Genomic DNA, 21845 nt, shown 5'->3' on the forward strand with positions numbered 1-21845 from the left:
GGATCCCACTCCTTGGGGCATTTGCACAGAAGCCGTTCCGAGTTACTGGAATCTGAGCGAGGGGACCAGCGACATCTCTAGAGACTTCTAAGCACAGAGAGCAGCTCACAGGGGCGGTGACTGCAGCAAGGAAACAGACTCTCCAGGCCTCTGATTCCACGGCCACTTTAGCTTCGCTGCTTTTCTTCGCCGTTCTCCTCAAACTCTTTTATGGGTTAGGAAATGCAAATTAACTCGAGGTATAAACATTTGTACATAAATCTGGGATGATAATATATTCCCCTTGGAAGAAGAGATCTTATAAAAAAAAAAAAAAGCTGGGAACCTACAGATTTCCAAACAGCATCACCTGCTCACGTGGTGGACATCTGTGGGGGACACTGGCTGCATGGCAGGTCCCAAAGGCAGTAACTCTCCCTTTCACAGCCTTACTCTCTCCACATGCATGCTGTTTTGGTCACATTTTTGCATATGGACAGCAGGTCTTACAACACAGGATGGTTACGACGGCAAACACACGGTTTCTTCTAACTGTACATAACTTCTGATCCAGTTCTAACACAAAGTACAAATAGAATGGTGTGAAGGTGGAAAAAAAAAGGCCTCTCACTTTTTACTGAATGTCTATTTAAAAGTAAGCCTGCCTTGCGTGGATGACAGTACAGGGAACACATTTAAAATATCTTGGTGCTCCTGGTGGGTAGTTACTTCTAAGAAAACTGCTGCAAAAATAGACATCAAGGGATTTCAAAATTAACTTTCTCCCTATGCCTCACTTAAAACCTATTTTTTAAGTAACTGCCAAAATGCAGAGAATCAACGAACAAGCAAGGGGTAGGCGTTTGCTCGTGGTTAAGATGCCGGTTGGGCTGTCCCCCATCATGGGGCTCAGGCTCAACTCCGGGCTCCAGCTACTGACTGCAACTGTCCAAAGGCAGCAAGTGATGGCTCCAGGGACGGGGTCTCTGCCACCCCAGGGGAGACCGGGATCGAGTCCCTGGCTTCACTCCTGATCACAGGTATATAGGGAGTGAACCAGCAGACAGGAGCTCCATTTCTCTGCCTCTCAAATACATAAGTATATGAATAAATGAACAAAACATGAAAACTGAAGGACAGACCAACAATCCATTAATGCCTGTCCAAAAATGTCATCACACAAGGGCCACCAGACACACCCGATGGGAGGGAGCAGCTGTGGGTGGTGCTCACACCGGCCACCACATCGCACCCTATGCTCCCTGTCTCTAATTCTCACTAAGGAATCTGCCATCCAACTTGGCGAGGCCCTTGTTGAAACGCCATGTGTAACTTGTTACTAGGTCTACTCTTCCCACAGTCGTTTCATATACATTGATGCAGGATCTTCAACAAAGTCTGGGGAGGGGGAACACACAAACACACATTTCAAGTTTCTGCAAAATAAGCTTACCCTCCAACCCATTTTCCCCACAAACTTCTTGAGGTTCCCTCCTAGTAACTGTGCCAAATAAAAGCTAGAACCTGCCTAAAGTGATCTTGTATTCTCTGGCTTAAAAAAAAATAATAATCACCCTTTTTATTAGGTAAATTATTGTAATCAAACGGTGCATGGACAATCTTAAGTGTCTATCCTCTTAAAGACAGACTACTAGGTCACATATTTAGGTTCTAAGAAGAACAAAGGATGTGGCAAAGGCCGAAGAAGGTTGCTGGTCTTGTGGTTCGGCTCGATTTAAAATCAAAGCAGGGCAAAGATCGGCTTTGAGAGCAGCAACCTCCTGACAGTTCGACAAGCACGGCACACTTGGGTTTGTAGGTTCGATTCCAGACATCTTCAAACAGCATACACTTGCATAATCAAAGTCATCCACTTCGTGTTTTTGAATTTAAGTCTCAGTTCACTCCATTTATCCAAGTAACATAAATGCAAAATTGAGATTCGAACACAACTGAAAAAGCGAAGTCAGCATGGCCGGGAACACTGAGTAGCTGAGCAGACTCTCTGGGTGTTGCTCCAGCTATCGAAGGTGAAGTCACGCCATCAAACACCTTTCTGCCCGAGTCCGACACACAGCACAGACAGGGACAAGGAGCCTCTGCAGGCATTCTTTGGAGAGACAGACAGACAGACGCACCCCACGCCAATGCCCTCTGGTCTACATGATCAGCATCTGGGGCCTGGGTTGGAAAACAGGCAGGTCATGAAGAGCTACAGCTTTCTGTCAGTGCTCACGAATCCTGGATTCCTGAGAATTTCAGATGTAAGATCAAACGCTGACAACTGAGCACGTCACCTATCATACAGTCTTCCAGATGGCACTAAGTGTTTAAGCCTCTTTTGTGTGTTCATAACAGGACTTATTAAAATGACAGAAATCTAATAAGCTTTCTCCTTTCTTGAAAGCTACACAATAAATCCAGTTCTCTCCTGCCCTCTCAGTGAGGCCACGCTTCTGCCTGGTGAAGAAACGTCACTTACAGTCCCTTTTGCACTCTGTACAGAACTAGGCTCAACTCCTATACGGGCAGTCACACCATTTTTCCTCTTATATCCAAACGTCCCTTCATCATCCCATCCTATACACAAACATGCGTGTGGGCACAAGCTTCTCGCCTTCCAACATCAGTTTGCTTCTTTTAAAAAGTGCTTTTTAAATGTATTTATTCGAAGGGCAGGGAGAGGAGAGGGAGAGGGAGAGAGAGAGGGAGAGAGGGAGGGAGAGAGGGAGGGAGAGAGGGAGGGAGAGAGGGAGGGAGAGAGGGAGGGAGAGAGGGAGGGAAGAGAGGGAGGGAGAGGGAGAGAGAGAGGGAGAGAGAGAGAGAGGGAGAGAGGGAGAGAGAGAGGGAGAGAGAGAGGGAGAGAGAGAGGGAGAGAGAGAGGGAGAGAGAGAGGGAGAGAGAGAGGGAGAGAGAGAGGGAGAGAGAGAGGGAGAGAGAGAGGGAGAGAGAGAGGGAGAGAGAGAGGGAGAGAGAGAGGGAGAGAGAGAGGGAGAGAGAGAGGGAGAGAGAGACCGAGATTCTATGTGCTGGTTCACTCCCCAAATGAACGAAACGGTTGGGCAAAGCTCGAGCAGAAGCCAGGAGCTGGGAACTCAATCCAGGCCGCCCATGTGAGTGACAGGGACCCAGCTACTTCAGCCATCACTGCTGCTTCCCAAGGCCTATGTTACTAGGAAGCTAGAATCTGGACCTTGGACTCAGGTAACAAACCCAGGCACATGGGCATCTCAACCGCTGAGTCAAAGGCACATCCCTATTTCATTTTCCAATGAACTCCACCTGGGGCTCAAGTTTTAGCCTCTAAAGGAAACCTTCCACACTCCAATAAAGTGGAGCAGCTGCATTTCTATTCAATGAGTAAAAACCAGAGAAATGTTCTTAACTTTTAGTGTAAGGAAACTACTGTAATAATATCTACATGATGCTTCACTGCTTAGAATACCACCGAACACTATTATAATCTTTCTAGGCTTCAGTGTGCTCCATTCCAGGGATGAGGACCAGGTACAGGTGCAGGCGGGGTGGGATTCCTGCAGTTACCCAGGAACATACACTGGAATAAACCCCAGGGCTTGTCCCATTATTGCCACTGCTGTTGTTGCTTTCATTTTTTTTTTCCCTGCCAAACAAACACAGGGAGAAAAATCCACTCTTACATTCTGGTTAATCAACTTTTGACTATTAGTAAATTGCTCCTTGGCAAAAATGCAGCGAGAGTTAGTTATCAGACCTACTCTTCTTTACCAAAAGAGGTTTTGGGTACTTAGCCATTCGCCTCTTCACAATCACACAGGCATGGTCTTCTGCGATTTTACAGCTCACGGGCCCAGTGCATTCAGTGCCACAGCTAAGACACTGCTCAGGATGCCTGCAGCCCCTAATGAAGTCCCCAGTCCCGGCTCTACTTCGATCCCAGCTTCCTGCTGACACGTACCCTGTGAGGTAGAAGGTGAGGCCTCAGGTGCCTAGGTCCCCGCCACCTAGGTGGGAGACCCAGCTTGAGCTCCGGCTGCTGGCTTCCACCTGGTGAAACCAGAGCCACAGCAGGCATCTGGGCAGGCGAACCAGAGGATGGGAGATGTCCGTCATCTCCACCTTTCAAGCAAGAACTGTTACATTTCAGAAAAGTAATTCAATCAGAAACATCATTTTCATAAAATGGACAAAAATAGCACATAGGTTTCAGTGTAAGAAGGCTTTTTAACTACTATTACAGTACTCAACATTGATTGCCCAAGGGAACTATGAAAATCTGGGCAATGAAATCTTTAGTAGAAGAGTAGTGAGAGTTGATCCAGAATGATTGATTCTAATACCAAAGAACTTTGCATTCAGCCTCTTTCCAGCTTTATCACCCTACGAGTTACCTAGCGGTTAACCAACTACTCCAAGAACAGCAACTCTGGTATCGAACACTGAGCTAATGTTTGTCCCCTTGGGATTTAATAAACTAGCCTGATTTCTATGTATCAACTCTTCCTGCAAGTCTGAAAAAAAAAATAAAGACACGGAAGACCTTCTTGATGCTCTTTATGGTTTAATCTAGAGACCTGCCTGTTACTAATCCAAGTAACTCACTCTAGGAAAGTTTCCTTCGAGCACAGCAACAAAGTGCTTTATCAAGTCCAATGGCAAAACAAGGGAGGCTATACAGATCAACTGCCAAGTTTCCCCTCCCTTCACATTGCTTTTAATTCACCACATTCCAGGTATCGCACAAAGAGCCGGGATGGACAAAGAACGAGGAAAACAGATGCAAGCCCAGAGGGGGCTTCCAGCCTGATGGGTACTACAGATGTGGAACCCATCACAATCCACATCCGTCAAAGGTGGGCCGGTGCTGTGCTGTGGGGGGGGTTAAGCCACCACTGCCACGGGCAAAGATGCCGGCTTTCCATACATGAGTCGGTTCCAGCCCCGGCTGCTCCACTTCCGATCCACCTCCCTGTTAATGTGTCTGGGAAAGCAGCAGCACATGACTCAACTACTTGCGCTCCTGCCACCCACATGAGAGACCCGGATGAAGCTCCTAGTCTCAGCCTGGCCCAGTCCTAGCCACAGCCATTGTGGCCATTTGGGGAATGAATCAGTGGGTAGAAGGTCTATGTTTCTCTCTGTATAACTGCCTTGCAAACAAACAAATCTTTAAAAAGGGTGACATTAAGAAAAAAAAATGAGGCAGGTTCAAGATTTGGATGGTGGCTTCATAAAACAGGAGATACCATGTAATTGCAAGAACTTGGTTCCCGAGTTTTAGGTAAAGAGTAGACATGAATCAGCAGGGACACTGGCCCTGTCCCTAGATATATACACACCTGGAACTACCCAGTGCCTATGTCTGGAGAGCAAGACGTTGGACAGAGAACTCAGGTAATGAGGAAACCTGGGACTCAAGTCCGGGATGAGGATGCTGAAGGCCAGGGATGACTGACCGAGGCAGCTCTCGCCCGGAGCACACCCAAGGCTCCCAGGGAGGCGAGGGCTGGGCTGTGAGCTGAAGGGTGACCGACTACTCACTGGCAAAGCAGAGAGAGAAAACCCGAAGCAGGGCGAGGGAGAGGACTCCCCGGAGGGAGAGGAGCATTGGCAAAGGCCCAGTGCCCACACGTGAAGCATCTGAGCTGAGGAAGGCTGGTACCCGTGGGGAGGATTTGGGTCTCCATCCTAACTCGGGGTGGGGAGCCTTTTTTCCGGTCAGGGCCATTTGGATATTTATAACGTCATCTGCAGGCCATATACAGTTAACTTAAAAATTAGCCTGATGTAGATTTCCTGAATCCCCAGTCCCGCCCATGGTTGCCTGGGCAAGGCCTGACCACGTGATTCTGCAGACCTCATACAGCCAGTGGGCAGGACACTCGGGCTGGACCCCGCCCACCCCGGCACCTAAGCCGAGGCCACCAGAAGATGTGCAGAAGAGTAACAAGGTCACGTGCATGTTTTCAGAGGAACACGCTGGCTCAGGGTGGGGTGGCGGGGATGAGGGAACCCCAAGATGCGGTGCAGGGGGAAGCAGCGCACTCTCAAGGAGCGTCAGGAGGAAGGGGCAGGGATTTCCCTGGGTGACCAAAATCTCATCAGGGCCTACTCAGCATCCAAGCCAGAGGCAGTCAGAGGCAACTGTGAGCATCAGAGAAGAGCACTGCCCGCTACAAACCGCCAACGAAGAGGACAAGAGGCACAGCACTGGGCCACTCTTCCTTTGAGACGTGCTTCAATAAAGGGGTCCAGAGACAGAAGGGGACCCTTACAGGGAACCCTTGTTCCCCACCAGAAAACAGCACAGTCGACTGAAGTTGTTGTATATGTGCAAATGTTGGCTATTTGGGTAAGATGGCAAAAATTCACATTTGCCCAACTCTTAAGTCATTTCCGTTAAAAAAAAAAAAAAAGTAGCACACAAATACTACCTCTGCCTCAAAAGGGGATTATCCCAGCTGCTCTACTTCAATCACTCTGCCATCCAGCCAAGGAAACTGAGGCCCCAGATCAGGTCACATCCCGTTTCCTGGGAATGTCTCCTTTCTCACAGTACTCACACTACCTAGTACTCACACTACCTCTACTTCTGGCTAAATACTTTTTGGAGCTCAATAACGTAGATGGGATTTTTTCCTCTTATTGGATGATGTGGAATCACAGGTATGCTAATGGCTTATTTAAACCAAACAGATTAAATACGCAGGATTTTCTCAAGATGTTCTGGGGTTAAAGAATCTGCATGATAGAATCATAAAACTCCCATGATGGAATCAAGGACAGTTAATAAGCAAGCATACAGGGAATGTTCCAAGGTGGTGAAAATATTCTCAGTTTTGGAGGGAATTACATGGATGCTTAGAACACTTAACGATGGTGTGTTTTAGTGTGTTGTTACACTTCAACTTTTAAAAAAATGGCATGGAGACTCCAAAAGGCGTATATTCTTTATAGCCTGGAGTAAATGAGACTTAGCCTCACCAATATTAAGAAAAAGTAACCAGAAATGTGTGATTTATACCTATCCCAACACTCTCATATTATACCAAGATAATCATGAATGGTTCTTAGAATAGCTTTAAAAATACTTTAAAGCTTTAGGTCTTTTTAGAATGTATGAATAAATTTAGTCCAATTCAAGCTAAAATCCATTAATAAAGCCATTACTTTAATTTCTTCAAAAATATGTAACTGAGTCATGTTACAAAATAATGATTAGTGCTTAGAATAATTTAGTGATTACTTTCTAGAAAGTGTAAATGAAGATAAAGAAAGTAATCAATGAGTTCACTCCTAGGGGCAATTCCAACCAAATTGGTTTATTCAAACAATCAGCTCACAGCTTATTTTAAACCTGCTGACATATATGTAAGCTTCCAATAGTAGAATAAAGGGCATTTTTATTTTGGTTTTGAGTAGGAATCAAGTCGAATTTCTGCATAGAATAGCTACTTCAAAGACTAAACGATCTACAAATTTTGAAGGTCTTTAGGATTTGTGAACAGAAAGTTACACACACACTAATTCAATTTACTGAGGCTACACTATACATTACAAAACCAAAGTTTTCTTGGTCTCAAAGCCACAGTTTCAATCAAAAAGCTGAATGACCTCAATTCAAACCAGCCACAGGCAACTGTAATCTTGAGCTTAAAAAAAAATCAATTTATAACACCAATTTCAAAGTTTGGAAACTCTATGGATACAAAATGAGACAGTAACAGTAAGAGTTGCCAACATGTTTACAACCCACCTGCCTCCTCCTTCCTAGTTAGATCATCTCAAGGTGTGTTTCTAGTTGATCTTAGTTTCTCTCTCATCATTTAACACTCAATTTTGACGTGCAGTGCCCTGGGCTTCCTGTTACTACATCTTGATATTCACAAATCATGACTCATTCTTAAGTCAGAGAAACTCATCAAAAATCCCAAATTTCACAGCACGTAGGAACTCAAGTCTGTCAAGAGAACAACATTCTTAGAACATTACTTGAACCACAGAAGGAAAAACAAAAAAGTCCATGCAGAAATTATGTCAACCCATTGTTGAGTCAACACATTTATTAGATCAATAAATACAAGCTCTATGTGTGATAATTTTGGTTTTAGTCTAATTTTTAAAATGTGTTATGTGACGTGTTAGGTGGAAAAAAAATTACAGGATAGTAAATACAGTGTGAAACAAGAACGAACTGTTCTATGTGTTTATATACACACACACACTTTAAAATCTAGAAAAACATATCAACATTGTAATAGCATAATGAGATATACTTAATTTTTATGTGGTTGTCTACATACTCCAAAGGCAATTCACATTAACATTTTTAATAACAAAAAAATCTTTCAAACTACTATCACACTAGTATATACCCTATAAATCAGTTGAAGACAAAGTGGAATTACGGTACTACCACCTAAGATCCATAACACCCCACCGAGTGGGCTCCTTCCAGCCCATCAGCCGTGTGTTCAGGTGCAGGCCCTTAGGGAAGGGCCAGAGGCCTGTCACCAGGGCAGAGGCAGAATGCACAGAGCCCAGTTTTTAAGATGTAAAGGTGGGGGGGCAGCGCTGTAGCATAGTGGGTAAAGCCACTGCCTGCAGTGCCAGAATCCCATATGGGCGCTGGTTCGTGTCCCGACTGCTTTACTTCCAATCTAGGTCTCTAATATGGCCTGGGAAAGCAGAATATGGCCCAAGTCCTTGGACCCCTGCACCCTGGAGCGTTAAGGATGGCAGGCTCCCGGCTTCAAATCTCAGCTCCAGCTGTTGCAGTCAACTGGGGAGTGAACCAGTGGATGGAAGACCTCTCTGCCTCTCCTCCTCTCTGTTTTAACGCTGACTAAATAAAAAGAATTAAAAAAAAAAAAAAAAAAACGACTTAAAGGGAAGCCCTAGGACTGGGAAACACACGGATGACCGAGTCCTACTCTCTGGGCTGGAAGGGAGCAAAGCTCTGCCTTAGTGAGCAGTCACTCACCCTCACTTAAAAACACTCCTCCAGGAAGTCCCATCCTTACATGGTTTTTATTGTGTCTTGGGTTTGCCAACAGATGGTGCGCTGCACTATTTCATGGCACCAAATTGGCCTTCTGACTCAGGTATCTAAGCCTAACTGGGGAAGACACACCACACAACATCCAGTATCTGACAGTGAAGAAGATGTGTTTTAATTGATATACACTGCCTGGAAGTCCCTTAAAACCACTCTGGGGAAAAGTCAGGTTCCAAAAAAATTGGTACAAAAATTTTAATGCATGATCTCAGAGTGACATTTACTGTATCCTTGTAGTTTCAGATTATTTAATGTTTTACATAAGAAAAAGGAACTCATTAATAAATATTTAGGTAATTTCAAAATGCAAATGGGGTTGAAAAATAACTGCTCTCCTCCATCTGAGCCACCACCACTCTGGTCCACAATGCACTGGTGTGAGCACGTGAGTCCATGAAGACGCCATGCCCGCAGAGGTTGTGAGATGGGCTAACTCAGCTCACAGAGGGTCTGCCGTCACTGTGCACCAGCATATGCCCCCCTTTATCACACATCAGTGACCAAAACAAGAGAAAGTTCATGAATACTGTTACATACTAGCAGAAACATGCAACTCACTAAATGTCGCATTCATGGAATAAATGCATGTGAAAGAGTTTTCATCCCCATCACCATGACTAAGGTAAATAAGAATTTCTCAATCTGGGCACTACTGACATTTTGGGTTTAAAAATTCTTTGGGGGTGGAGGGCTTCCTATGCATTGTGGGATGTTCACAGCATCCCTGGCATCTACCCACTATATGCCAATAGCGCCCTCCCCGGCTGTAACAACCAGAATGTCTTGATAATGCCATCTGTCTCCCAAGAGGCAGAAGTGACTTACAGTTGATAACCATACACAGAAATTAACTGCACGGGGGCTGGTGCTCTGGCACAGAGGATAAAGCTGCCACCTGCAGTGCCGGCATCCCACATAGGCACCAGTTCAAGTCTCAGCTGCTCCACTTCTGATCCCACTCCCTGCTGATGCACCTGGGAAAATGGCTGAAGATGGCCCAAGTGCTTGGGCCCCTGCACCCACGTGGGAGACCTAGAGGAAGCTCCTGGCTTTGGCTGGGCCCAGCCCTGATCATTGTGGCCATTTGGGAAGTGAACCAGCAGATTTACGGTCTCTTTCTCGGTTTCTCCCTCTTTCTCTTTCTCTTTACCTCTACTTTCCAAATAAAATCCTTTAAAAAAATGAGAAATGGTTAACATCATCTATAGCGTGTCTATAAACCAATAAAATGAATAACCAACTTGAAAATAAGCAAACGGCAAGCTTACATAATTAAAAGAAAAAAAAAAAAAACCATATGTATCCCAAATAACAACTTGCTGGGAAGAAGGATTCCAGGGACCTCCGTTTTCTTCAGATGAAACACACTTGAGAGTATTTACAACTGCCATCCTTAACGCTCCAGCAGAATGTCAGCTTTCTTCATCGAATGTCATTTCTGTCCTCCTGCTGCAGCTCTGGATGCCACCATTTCCTGAGCACCTACTCTGTGCCAGGCACGGCGTTAGGGACATCCTGTACTCATGCCCACTGACTCACACCCTGGGCTGTTTTTAGGACACACTCCGCCACTGTAAGAAATGCCTGCACCTTCAGAACCCCCCGAGGGGCACCATGTCCTTGTCAATGACGGGGCCCTGTGGTTTTATCGGGTTCCTTGAAATTCTTTATCCTTTTTAGTAACTACACATTTCTAGAGAACATTTAAAGGTTTAAAAAAAAAAATAACCAGAAGGCCTTTGCTATATTTGGCATAGAAGGGCCATCACTTTTCATCCTCAGCGGGCTGGGCAGTCGGGGTCATTACTGGAAACTGAAGAGCACTTATGGACCGTCTGCTCCACCATCTGACCCGCAAGGCCTCCTGTAACACGCTTTGTAGTTTTATAATTCTATAAATTCAAACTCCTAACTGATCTTTCCCAAACAAATGTGTGCCAGAGAGATCAGAGCAGGAAGGCTCAAAAATCGATTTAACTCATCAGCAGATGCCCGGAACACGCCAGGTCCGCAGCAACCCCTTCCAGTCCCGATTGGCCCTGGCCCCCTCAACAAAGACTGAAGCCCACAGATGGGAGAGGGTGGGCGTGTTTGAGCAGCCAGGGCCAGGGTACCTGCCTTCCCCCCCCCCCCCCCCCCACACACACAAAGCAAACCCTGCAGGTCTCAACTCCAAAATGGCCAAAGGGGCTTCCAAATTTACAGGATGCTGCCCTGCAGAGGCTGGCGGGGCAGCCGTCCCCCTAAGCAAACAGCCCTCCCTGGGCTCCCTCCCCAGCGCTGGGCTCCCCTGGCTGATGGAGGCTGCACAAAACCCCTCCAGTGCCGAGCAGCGGAAACTCCTAATGAGATTAGTTGGTGTGTGTGCAGACATTACTTAGCAATGACTAAAGGGGCTCTCTCTTCCTGCGGCAGCCAGTGGAAAATTCAGGGAACTTTTTCCCCCTGCAGCAGCAGAATCCCTTTAACCCTCTCCCCAGCCAACTCCAACAACAACCCGGCCTCCCCCCACCCCAACCCCGGCCCCCCGACCCGGGCTGGGGGTGGGAGGGGGGGGACTGGGCAGAGTTAAGGAACGGCTGGGGGCTTTCAAAGGAGGCCGGACGGGAGGGGGCTGGCGGGGAAGGGGCGGGGGCCCCTCGAACACTACAAAGGAAACTGTAAAAGGCACAAATACATAAACCTGAGAAGGAGCAAACCACAGTTTCTTTGTGAGCTCCTCCAGTGAGTCATTTTCAAGACGCTGTCGGCTGCCAGTTTCAAAGCGGAAGCGCATGGCAATTAGTCTTGCTGTTTCCAGACAAGCCAGAAACTCTCCCGACACTCGTTTTTTTTTTTTTTCTCTAAAAAAGCCCCTTTTGCAGTTTCTTAAATCCCATTTCTCGCCCCCACCCCCACCCGCCGCCTAACGACACCAGCTCCCTGGGATGATTCGGTTCAGAAAACACACAGCCAAGACCTTTAAAAAAAAAAAAAAAATCCCCTTCTCCAAAATCCTAACCCCCCTGCCCAAAGTTACAGTCACACCATGGGCCGCCTTCCAGCTCCAAGCCAGACCCCTCTCTGGCCGGGTCCTTCTCCAAAACCGTGTCAAGGCTCCACTGGCGTTTAAATGTCCGCCTGGGCTCGCGCCTGGGGCGGCGACCCGGGCGGGGGTCACCTGCTGGGACGCTGCCCCCTGCCCCACCGAGTCCCCTCCCGCTCCATCCCGGTCTGCCTCCCTCCTCGGGTCCGAGCACCCGCGCGCTCTGTCCCCCCGGCACTGGAAGGTCAGTCACGGTCCAGCGTCCAGGCACGCAGCCCACCCCCGCGCCCGGCTCCCCGCTCCTTGTAGGGACCCGAGGACCGCCGGGCCCCGCTCCCCGTACCCGCAGCCTTGGGGCGGGGGGCCGGGAGCCACTCGCGCAGAGTCCCCGCGCTGCCCCGGCGGCGCGGGCGCAGCAGCAGCATCCCCGAGGCGCCCTCGGCCCGCGGGCCACCCCGCAGCGCCCACCCGCGCCCCACCCCCACCCCCACCCGCAGGGAAGAGGCGAAGCAGCCACCCCGGAGCAAACTTTGCAGGAGTGCGCGCAACAGGCGGAGCCCCGATGCCTACCCAGACGCGGGGGAGCCTTCAGGAGCCGTCTTCGGGGCAAGGTCTAGGAGGACCCGGGCGAAAGCCCCCGACTTGCCATGCTGACAGGCGTCTGCAGACGCTCTGTTGCTCTTGTAATGAGATCCTGATTTTTCCCCCTTTTTTTTTCTTTCTCTCGCTCCTCTTTTTTTCACCCCCCCCCCCTCCTCTGGTGTGTGTGAGAGCAGGAAGTTGGAGCAGTCAGGCCGAGCCGGCTCACTTCCTTTCCTGCATTATTCCCCAGGCGGTGTGCAGGCTGTGTAAACAGGCTTTTCCGCCCCGCGCCGCGCGCCCCGGCCGCGGCTGTGCGCCGGGGCTGCCCGCCGAGGCCCGCGCATTCCCGCCGCCCCGGGCCCGCACGCCCCACGCCGCCCGCGCGCCCCCGCCCGCCGCCGGCTGCGCTTCCTGCTCAGCCACCCCCGGGGAGGAGCCTCCGGGGGTGGGGATCCCTGCTCGCCCGCTGGGGTGGATGGGGGGGGGGGGGTCCCTGCGCTGGGGACCAGGGCGGCGGGGTCGTGCCCAGCCCCCGGCTTGGGAGTGGCGCGCCCCAGGGCGGGGAGACCCCTGACCTCGCGGACTGGGAGGGAAGAGTCTGGGGGCGAGTGGGCGTGGGGAGCGGGGTCCAGGGTCAGGGCGTGAGGGCCGTGGAGGAGAAGATGTCGGGCGTGCAGGAGGAGGCACTGTTTCCGTCTGGGGACCGGGGATGAACACAGTTCCTGTCTGGGTTTTTTTTTTTTTTTTTTTTTAAAGCCAGCCCTCAGATTGGGGGGCCTACTTTGGGGGAAAAGAATGAGGAGCCATAAACTGGAAGCCGGATTCTCCATCAGAGACCTTTCTGGCCAGTCCCCCAGGACCTTGCAGTGATGACCACCGCGGGCCCAGTTACCCAGGCCTCAGCAGAACCGGACTCCACACCCCAGCTCTCTTCGTAGCCTCCAGCTGGAGCGAGGCTGGTGCACTGCCCTGGAGTTTGAGACTGGCCAAGGGGGATGCCGCTCACCCCCAAGCCCTGGGCGCCAACCTCACCTGCGCACCTGGAATCGGCCAAGCGCCATGCCCCCACTCCTTAGCCGCGCAAACCCGCGACCTGCAGACAGACCCACGCCTGGACCAAGACGCACAGCGGCTGACCTGAGGGGCTTGTTAAACCCTGGTTGCAAGGCCCCACCTCCGAAGTCCCTGATTGAATAACCTGGGGTGCTTCTCATCACCTGGAGGGTGTTTTGAAAACGATCCAACCTTAGTCAGCCCACATCAATTAAGGCAGATTGTCCGGGGACAAGGCCCTAGCTCTTTGCAAAGGACCACATAATATTTCCACCACCGTGTTTATATTTTTGCAGCCTCCTTGAAAGGTTGTTGACAAATCTCTCACTTCTATCAAACGTGACCTTCTAGAGGGCAGAGCCAGTGCAGCTACTAGTTCGTACCACCCCACCTCCAAGTGTCAATCAGAGCACCAAGGGGCAGGTCTAGAGTTTTTGGCTGGTGTGAATAGCTCGTGGGGGTGGGGGGGCTGACACAGTCCTCCAGACCTCAGGGAAGGAGAGAGATGGGGGGGTGGGTCAGAGGTGAGGGGGGAGGGTGAAGCAGGACAAGGTATGGGAATGAGGGCTGTTTATCAACCTCTGATTTTCCACGGCTCATTTTCCACTTTGGAGATTATCATTTTAAATCCCTACTTGGCTTCCCCTGTCACTCAGCAGACCTGATACTATGTCCCTGTGTGATCCAGCTGTCCGTGGACTGAGAATATAAACTTACTTTATCAAATCTCACACACACATGCACACACAATTAGGAACCTAGGTTACTTGATTTTAGTATATGCTTGAAAGAAAGCAGTCTGAAAAGGCTACACACTGTATGATTCCACCTATACAACATTTTGCAAAAGGCAAACACTGTGGAGACAGTCAAAGGACGAATGTGTGGGGCCAGCATTTGGTACAGCAGAAAGATGCTGTCGGGGTGCCCACAGCCTGTATCAGAGAGCCTAGTTCCAGCCTGGTTCCTTTTCCTATCCAGCTTCCTGCTAGGGCACACCCTGGAAGGCAGCAGTCATGGCTCCAGGAGTTGGGTCCTTGGCACCCACATAGGAGACCTGGACTGAGTCCCAGGCTGCTGGCTCAGCCTTGGTTGGTTGTGGGCATCTGGGGAGTGAACCAGAAGATGGAAGAGGTCTGTCTGTCTCTCGCTAGCTCTGCCTTTCAAATAAATAAAACTTTTTACTTTTTTTTTTTTTTAAAGATGTTTGGCAGTGGTTTGGGAGGGAGCATGACCCAGCAGCACACAGGACTTTCTGGGTGGGCAGGGAACTACTCTGTATGACACTGTCATGGTAGAAACAGGTGTAGCTGCCACTGGCAGAGCCCACAGCCTGCGGGCCATCAAGAGTGAACCTGGAGATAAACTATGGACTGCAAGATAACAAGTTGTCAGTTTAGCTTCCTTATCTGTAAGGCAGGTGTCAGCCTGGTAGGAGATGCTGATACTGGGGAGGCTCTGCACGTGTGGGGCTAGGGAAAGACTCCACTCACTTTTGCTGTGAGCAGAGCACTGTCTTAGAAAATCAAGTCTTGTTTTTATTTTACTTTCATTTATCTGAGAGGGGAGAGAGAGAGAGGCTGCTCATCTGATGGTTTACTCCCCAAGTGCCCGCAAAAGGCCAGGGCTGGGCTGGGCAGAAGCCAGAAGCTTGGAACTCAATCCAGCTCTGCCATGTGGGTGGCAGGGACCCCACTACTTGAGCCATCATTGCTGCCTCCTAGGGTGCACATTAGTAGGAAGCTGGAATCTGAAACAGAGCCGAGACTCAAACCCAGGCACTTGGATATGGGAGGTGGTGCCCCAATCAGCATCTTAACCAGAAAGCCACATGCCTACTCCTGAAGTCTTGCTTTTTTCTTAAAAAGACCATATGCCCAAGCCAACATAAGTAAGGTTTAAGTCACTAGCAATTATGCCTTTTTTTTTTCTTTCAGAAATCTTTGTAGAATCCCTCTGTGAAAGGGAGTGGAGGTGTGCACGTGTTTATCCAGCAGTCTGATTGGTTGGAAGAAAAACATCCTTGTACAAAGCACTGCTGAACGCCTTGGGGCAGCCTTAGGGTTTCCCAGCCCATGGGAAGCCCTCTGAAGTTCCTCTGATGTTCTGTATCATCCACACCACTGCTCTCTGCTCTTCGTGGGAATGAATAATTCAGAGAGAACTCTGCTCTTGCCCAGAGCACCGGGGATAGCTTTTACTTTCAGGTGTCTGCAGCTTCTGTCCCTTTGCATTCGAAGAGAAAACTGCTGTTGTTTTCCACGCTGTCCTTCCTAGTCTCCAAAAGCTGCCAAGGCAGTGGTGATGGCTCAAGCAATTGGGCTCTCAGCCACCCATCAGGGAGACCTGGATTAAGTTCCTGGCCCCTAGCTCTGGCTCCAGCTCGGCCTCAACCATTGCAGGCATTTGGGTAGTGAACCAGAGAATGGAAGACAACATATTCTGCCCCCCCTCCTCCACCTCAGTAAATAAATTAAAAGGTTTTTTTTTAAGACACTGAAGAGCTGTGGAATCTACTGGTGCATGATCCACGCTTTTGTTGTAAAGCACTCAGGAGTCAGGACTCTGAGCTGCGAGATTACTTCCTGAGCCCTTTAGAGCAGAGGACAGGGTCTACAATCACACAGAGTGAGATTCTCTCAGCTGTGACACCAACAGCTGAGAGCTCACCAGCAATGATGCACGAAAGCTGTGATATGTTGGAAGCGCCCAGGTGAGGGTGGGGGAGAGTCAGCCCAACTAAACCCAATGAATCAAGAACAGAAGAAGGGGGGTGGGGGCTGGCCCTGTGCCGTAGCCGGTAAAGCCACTGCCTGAATCCCATATGGGTAATGGTTCATGTTCCGGCTGCTCCATGTCCAATTCAGCTCCCTGCTAATGGCCTGGGACAAGCAGCAGAAGATGTCCAAGTGCTTTGGCCCCTGCTACCCTGGAAGAAGCTCCTGGCTCCTGGATTCGGCCTGGCCCAGCCCAGGCCACTGCGACCCTCTGGGGAGCGAATCAGTGGATGGAAGATCTCTCTGTAATTCTTTCAAATAAATAAATCTTTAAAAAAGGAGGTTGGGAGTGGCTTGGGGAGGGGGGAGAGGACTCAAAAAGAAAACCAAAACCCTGGTTCCAAAAGATGGTGTGTATTCGTCAGCTTATGCTGGGCTCGGACTGTGTAACAAACAACTCCAAAACATGGGCATGTCCTGGAACAAGCCAGTGTGGCATGGCTGGGCGTGGCTGGGCCTGGCTCCCCTCCGCTGGCTGAGTGCATGTCTGCTTCTCATAACCTCTCATCCAGGGACCCAGCTGAAGGAGCAGACACTACATGGGACATGTGGTTCTCCAGGAGAGTAGGAACCCAAGAGGAGTGAGTGGAAATCCATGATGCCTATTAAAAGCCCTGCTTGGGATCAGCTGGCTTTCATTTCTGCTCATGCTGCAATGGGGAAACCAAATCATGGCCAAGGGTAATGGGGAGAAGGACAGGGAGGGAAGAGAGAATTGTGAGCAAATAATTGGCTGTAGCACAAGAGAAAATGGATGCTGGGTCTACAGAAACAACAGTTCGTACAGGCTCCTCGCAATTTAACATCCCACGGTGATAACAGAATGAGAGGCTATGACAAGTGCAGGAGAAGAAAATGGGCTTTAGAATAAGCCAAACTAAAATATTCTAGTTCAGGATAGAATAAACAATATTTGAGACTTATGAGCTGGTGATTTTTTTTTTGGGAGAAAGTAAAAGGTGGCTTGGCATCGCCACTTTGAAGACTGCTTCAATCCAGGCGCTGGGGGTAGGGGCTAGAAATGGACACCCAAAGCCGGATAGGAAGGCAAGCCACTCTGGAGGTGGAAAGTACACAGGCGTCTCCAAAAAGTTTATAAAAAGGAAACCGGTGTTCAGCTCACACCCCACATCCGAGTTGCCTGGGCTCAATGACCAGCTCCGGCTCCTGATTCCCGCTTTCTACCGACACAGACCCCGGGAGGCAGGGCTGATGGCTCAAGCAACTGGGCCCCTGCCTCCCATGTGGGAGACTTGGATTACGGTCTCGGCTCCTGGTTCTGGCCTGGGCTCAGCCCCGGTTCAGCCCTGGCTGTTGTGAGCATTTGCAGAGTGAACCAGTAGATGGGGGCTGTCTTTCTGCCACCCAAATGAATAAATTAAAATTTTAAGATTTGTGGAAAATGTATTCTATGAAAAAACTATGTAAGGATTTCATTTTTGCATCAAAATAAACTTACCTTTTAATTCCATGTTTCTATAACTCTTTAAAATACCCTTGCAAACATTTTCAATTGGGATTTTTGGGGGTCAGCTTCTTACCTGAGTTGTTCTAGCTCTGTGACTAAATCACTCACCATCTGAGCCTGCATGACACCAGTTTTGACTGATTTTCCATGTGAACGCTACCTTGACATTAAAACAACATATATTGTGGACTATGGTTCTGAAATGTCCATGATTTTCACTTAAAGACATATTTTAAAGAAATTTCTAGACTTACAGGCAAACCTCTCTCCCTTTCGTGTTGTCAGAGGCATCTGGGAACGTCTGGAAACAAACATTTGCTTCCACCCTTTCTGCCCTCAGACTGGCCAAACGTAAGCCAGAGGTCAGCCCACCACAGCCCACAGTCCACTACCTGTTTCTATATGACTTCTGAGTGAACAGGACTTACTTTTGCTTTTCCTTTTGAACTGTAGTTAATGCAAATAATAAAATTTCCCCATCTTAACCATTGCTAAATGTACAGTTGAGTCATGCTAAGTAGGTTTGCTTTGTTATGAAAGCCATCAACAGAAATTCTTCATCTTTGTAAAACTGAAACTCATACCCATGAAAGAGCCTCCTCCCCCATTTCCCCCAGACCCTGGAAACCATCACTCAACTTTTTGCTTCTGGGAATTGTACTAGATGCTTCATTTCAATGGAAATGTGTGATATTTATCTTTTTGTGTGTGTCTGGATTATTTCACTCGGCTTGATGTGCCCAAGCTTTAAGTCTCAGTGATGCTCCCTTGTATGTACACACCATGTTGGGTAACATTGGAGTTACTTCCACCTCTTGGTTATTGTGAATAGCATGAATTTACATTAAAATATTTAGTTACTTGAGAGAGAGAGAAAGCTTTCATTCACTGGTTCACTCCCCATATAGCCACAATATCCAGGACTAGGCCAGTCTGAAGCCAGGAGCCTGGAACTCAATCCACGTCTTCCACATGATGGGACAGGATCCAGGTGCTTCAGCCATCACCCCTGGCCTCGCAGGGTGCACATCAGCAGGAAGCTGGAATCAGCAGTGGAGCTGGGACTCAAACCAAGGTACTGCAGCGTGCATTATGGGCATCCCAAAAGGCATTTTAACCACTGAGCCAAACGTCTGCCCCAGAACCTTGGATTCTAGTTCCAACCCCATTTACTTGTATGACCTTGAGCCTATAAATCTCTTAGTATCTCTGCTCCTTGGTTGTATCAAATGTAAAACAGGATCAATATTATTAGAGAACAACTCAATTAACCTATTCAATGGCCCTTTTTAGACTATGAGGCATTATACATTTTTTTCTAGGGATTATTTTTGCTCCTTTGGCATTCATGGATTTACTCCAGACACACATATTGCCGTGAGGAGAGGTATGAACGTGATGTTGTGAAGTCTCTCCCTCTTAAAGAACAGTCCTGGCACAAGGGATGCAAAGAGATGATGCTCCCCTTCATCCCACTCCAGCATCTTCTATCCTTAGAGGACCCACAGCAGCCTACAGAAATGGGTTCATTCAAAGCTAGTTGAAAGGCATGAGACCATCCAGACCCTTCCCCTCCGAACCCCAGTCGGTGGTTGCCAGAGCAACCTGCAGAAGCATTTCTCTTCTCCCCATCATGGGTTACAAAGGTGGCCTCACTAGCCCATGGGTACACATGAAGCCCCAAGACCACTAATACCCCAATTAGGACCTTGGATAATGTCTACCTGCTCATGTGGGAACCCCATATCTGCTCTACCCCCAACCCAGGCTGTGTATGGGACTTCCATGGAATACCAGGATCCATGCCATCGTGGGGCGAAAATGCCTTCTCCCCATCTCTGCACTGAGCTCCCAAGGGAAGAAGGGCCTGGGCTCAGAGTATCCTAAGGTTTTGCAGGAAGCAGCTTCTTTCAACTTTGCATCCACACTCCCTGGAGGCTCCAGCACCCACCCCCCAACAGCCACACCCACACAAAGCCCCTGGACCCATGCAGGCAGGTTCCTGAGGAGGACAGATTTCCTCCCACTGCTTGTGCCTGGAAGCCTTGACATTGCTCTGGCCACTCCACCACACGGCCCCGACTCAGCGGCAGGCCTTCCTTTACCGCTCTCTAATTACTAATCACATTCACGTGTCAGGGATCTTTCAGCCTCCACCCCATGGGCTTTTCCCACCATTAAGGAGCTGGTCTTGAAACTCCCCCAGCACCCCTTCCCCATCTCTGCCATGAACGCCCAGTGTGACATCCTGTCCTTCCCAGTGTTTCCTGAGCTTCCTGTGGCTGTCTGATACTGGCCGATAAAACCAGACCGCAGCTTCCGACACAGCCTTGTCCAACACCTTCCAGGATCAAAACAAGAGATAAAATACTCCATTTTCTTGTTCTACACACTTAAAAAGCTGCTGTTTGGGCAGGAATCTTGAGCAACACAGAAAGGGAAAAGGCCCAAGGCTGTTTGCCCCTTTGTGGACATATGCACTTCACTCACCTAGGAAGTGACTTGCAGGAGAGTGGCTGCTCACAAGTGCCCAGGTGTATTGCGGGGGAGGATTATGGCAGTGACTCCCAGTTAGGTTGTGGCACCCTGCTGTTATCTCTTTACCCTCCCTTTCTTTCTAATGGTACAATGTGGATCTGGGGTAGGTGTTAAATTTTAATCAATTTTTAAATTTAAAAATCTGAAGCTTGGGGGCGGTTAGCCCTGCAGTTAAGATGGCGTGTCCCATGTCAGAGTATCTGGTTTAATGTTGCACTCTGGCTCCTGACACCAGCTTCTTGCTAATGCAGACCCCAGGAGGCAGCAGTGATGGCTCAAGTCATTGAGTCCCGGCCACTCCACATGGGAGACTTGGATTGAGTTCTCAACTGTCAGCTTTAACCCCTGGCTCCACTGGAAGCATTTGGGGAGCAAGCCAGCAGATGGGAGTCTCTCCCTACCCCCCACCTTTCAAATAAATTAATTTAAAAAATTCTGAAGCTTGAGATTTTTTTTAAAGATTTATATATTTATTTCATAGTCAGAATTACACAGAGAGGGAGAGACAGGGAGAGAGAGAAATTTTTAATCCATTGGTTCACTTCCAATGGCTGCAAATGGCGGGGGCTAGTCCAGGCCAAAGCTAGGAGCCAGGAGTTTCATCCAGGTCTCCCACATGGGTACAGGGGCCCAAGCACTTGGGCCATCCTCTGCTGCTTTCACAAGCACATTAGAAGGTAGCTGGCCAGGAAGTGGAGCAGTCGAGATTTGAACTGGCACCCATATGGATGCCACCATGGCAGAAGGCAGCTTAACCCATCATACCACAGCACCGGCCCCTTGAGATTAGTTTTAATTCTTTCAGAATGTCATTAATTATTCCCCCTCCTGGTAGTTATTCACATGTCTCACTTATTACTGTATAATATCATTTATAAGACGTTATTAGAAGGCACCATCAAAGAAGGAGATACCTTTCTCTGAAGGGAGGAGAGAACTTCCACTTTGATTATGGCCTTGTCTAAACAATGTTGGAGTCTGTGGACTCAAGAGGCTTCCATAGCCTTGGCAGCCCATGACAAGAACATCGGGTGATCACTGACATCATAAATAAGAGTGTCAATTGCTAAATCAACAACAGGAGTCACTGTGCACTTGCTCCCCATGTAGGACCTCTGTCCTTAATGAGTTGTACTATGGGAATTAATGGTAAAAATAGTCTTCAAACAGTACTTTATACTTTGTGTGTCTGTGTGGCTGCAAACTGTTGAAACCTTTACTTAGTATAGAGTTAATATTCTGTATATAAAGATAATTAAAAATGAATCTTCATGAAGAATGAGATGGGAGAGAAAGTAGGAGGTGGGACGGTTTGGGGGTGGGAGGGCAGGTATGGGGGAAGAACCACTATAATCCAAAAGTTGTACTTATGAAATTTATATTTAT

At 48.6% G+C, this 21845-nt stretch overlaps 1 protein-coding gene across 2 annotated transcripts in view; it reads right to left on the minus strand.

Annotated features, from left to right (window-relative positions):
• Positions 1 to 12951, minus strand: part of ELK3 (ETS transcription factor ELK3) — a 71187-nt gene extending 58236 nt beyond the window's left edge. For both annotated transcript variants that reach the window (XM_062203090.1, XM_062203089.1), the window contains exon 1: positions 12612 to 12951. The gene's annotated coding sequence lies outside the window, so the exon portion shown is untranslated. The remainder of the gene's footprint in view (positions 1 to 12611) is intronic.
• Between the last annotated feature and the right edge of the window lie 8894 nt (positions 12952 to 21845).

Source organism: Lepus europaeus, chromosome 10 (assembly GCF_033115175.1).
Source record: "Lepus europaeus isolate LE1 chromosome 10, mLepTim1.pri, whole genome shotgun sequence".
Lineage (NCBI taxonomy): Eukaryota > Metazoa > Chordata > Mammalia > Lagomorpha > Leporidae > Lepus > Lepus europaeus.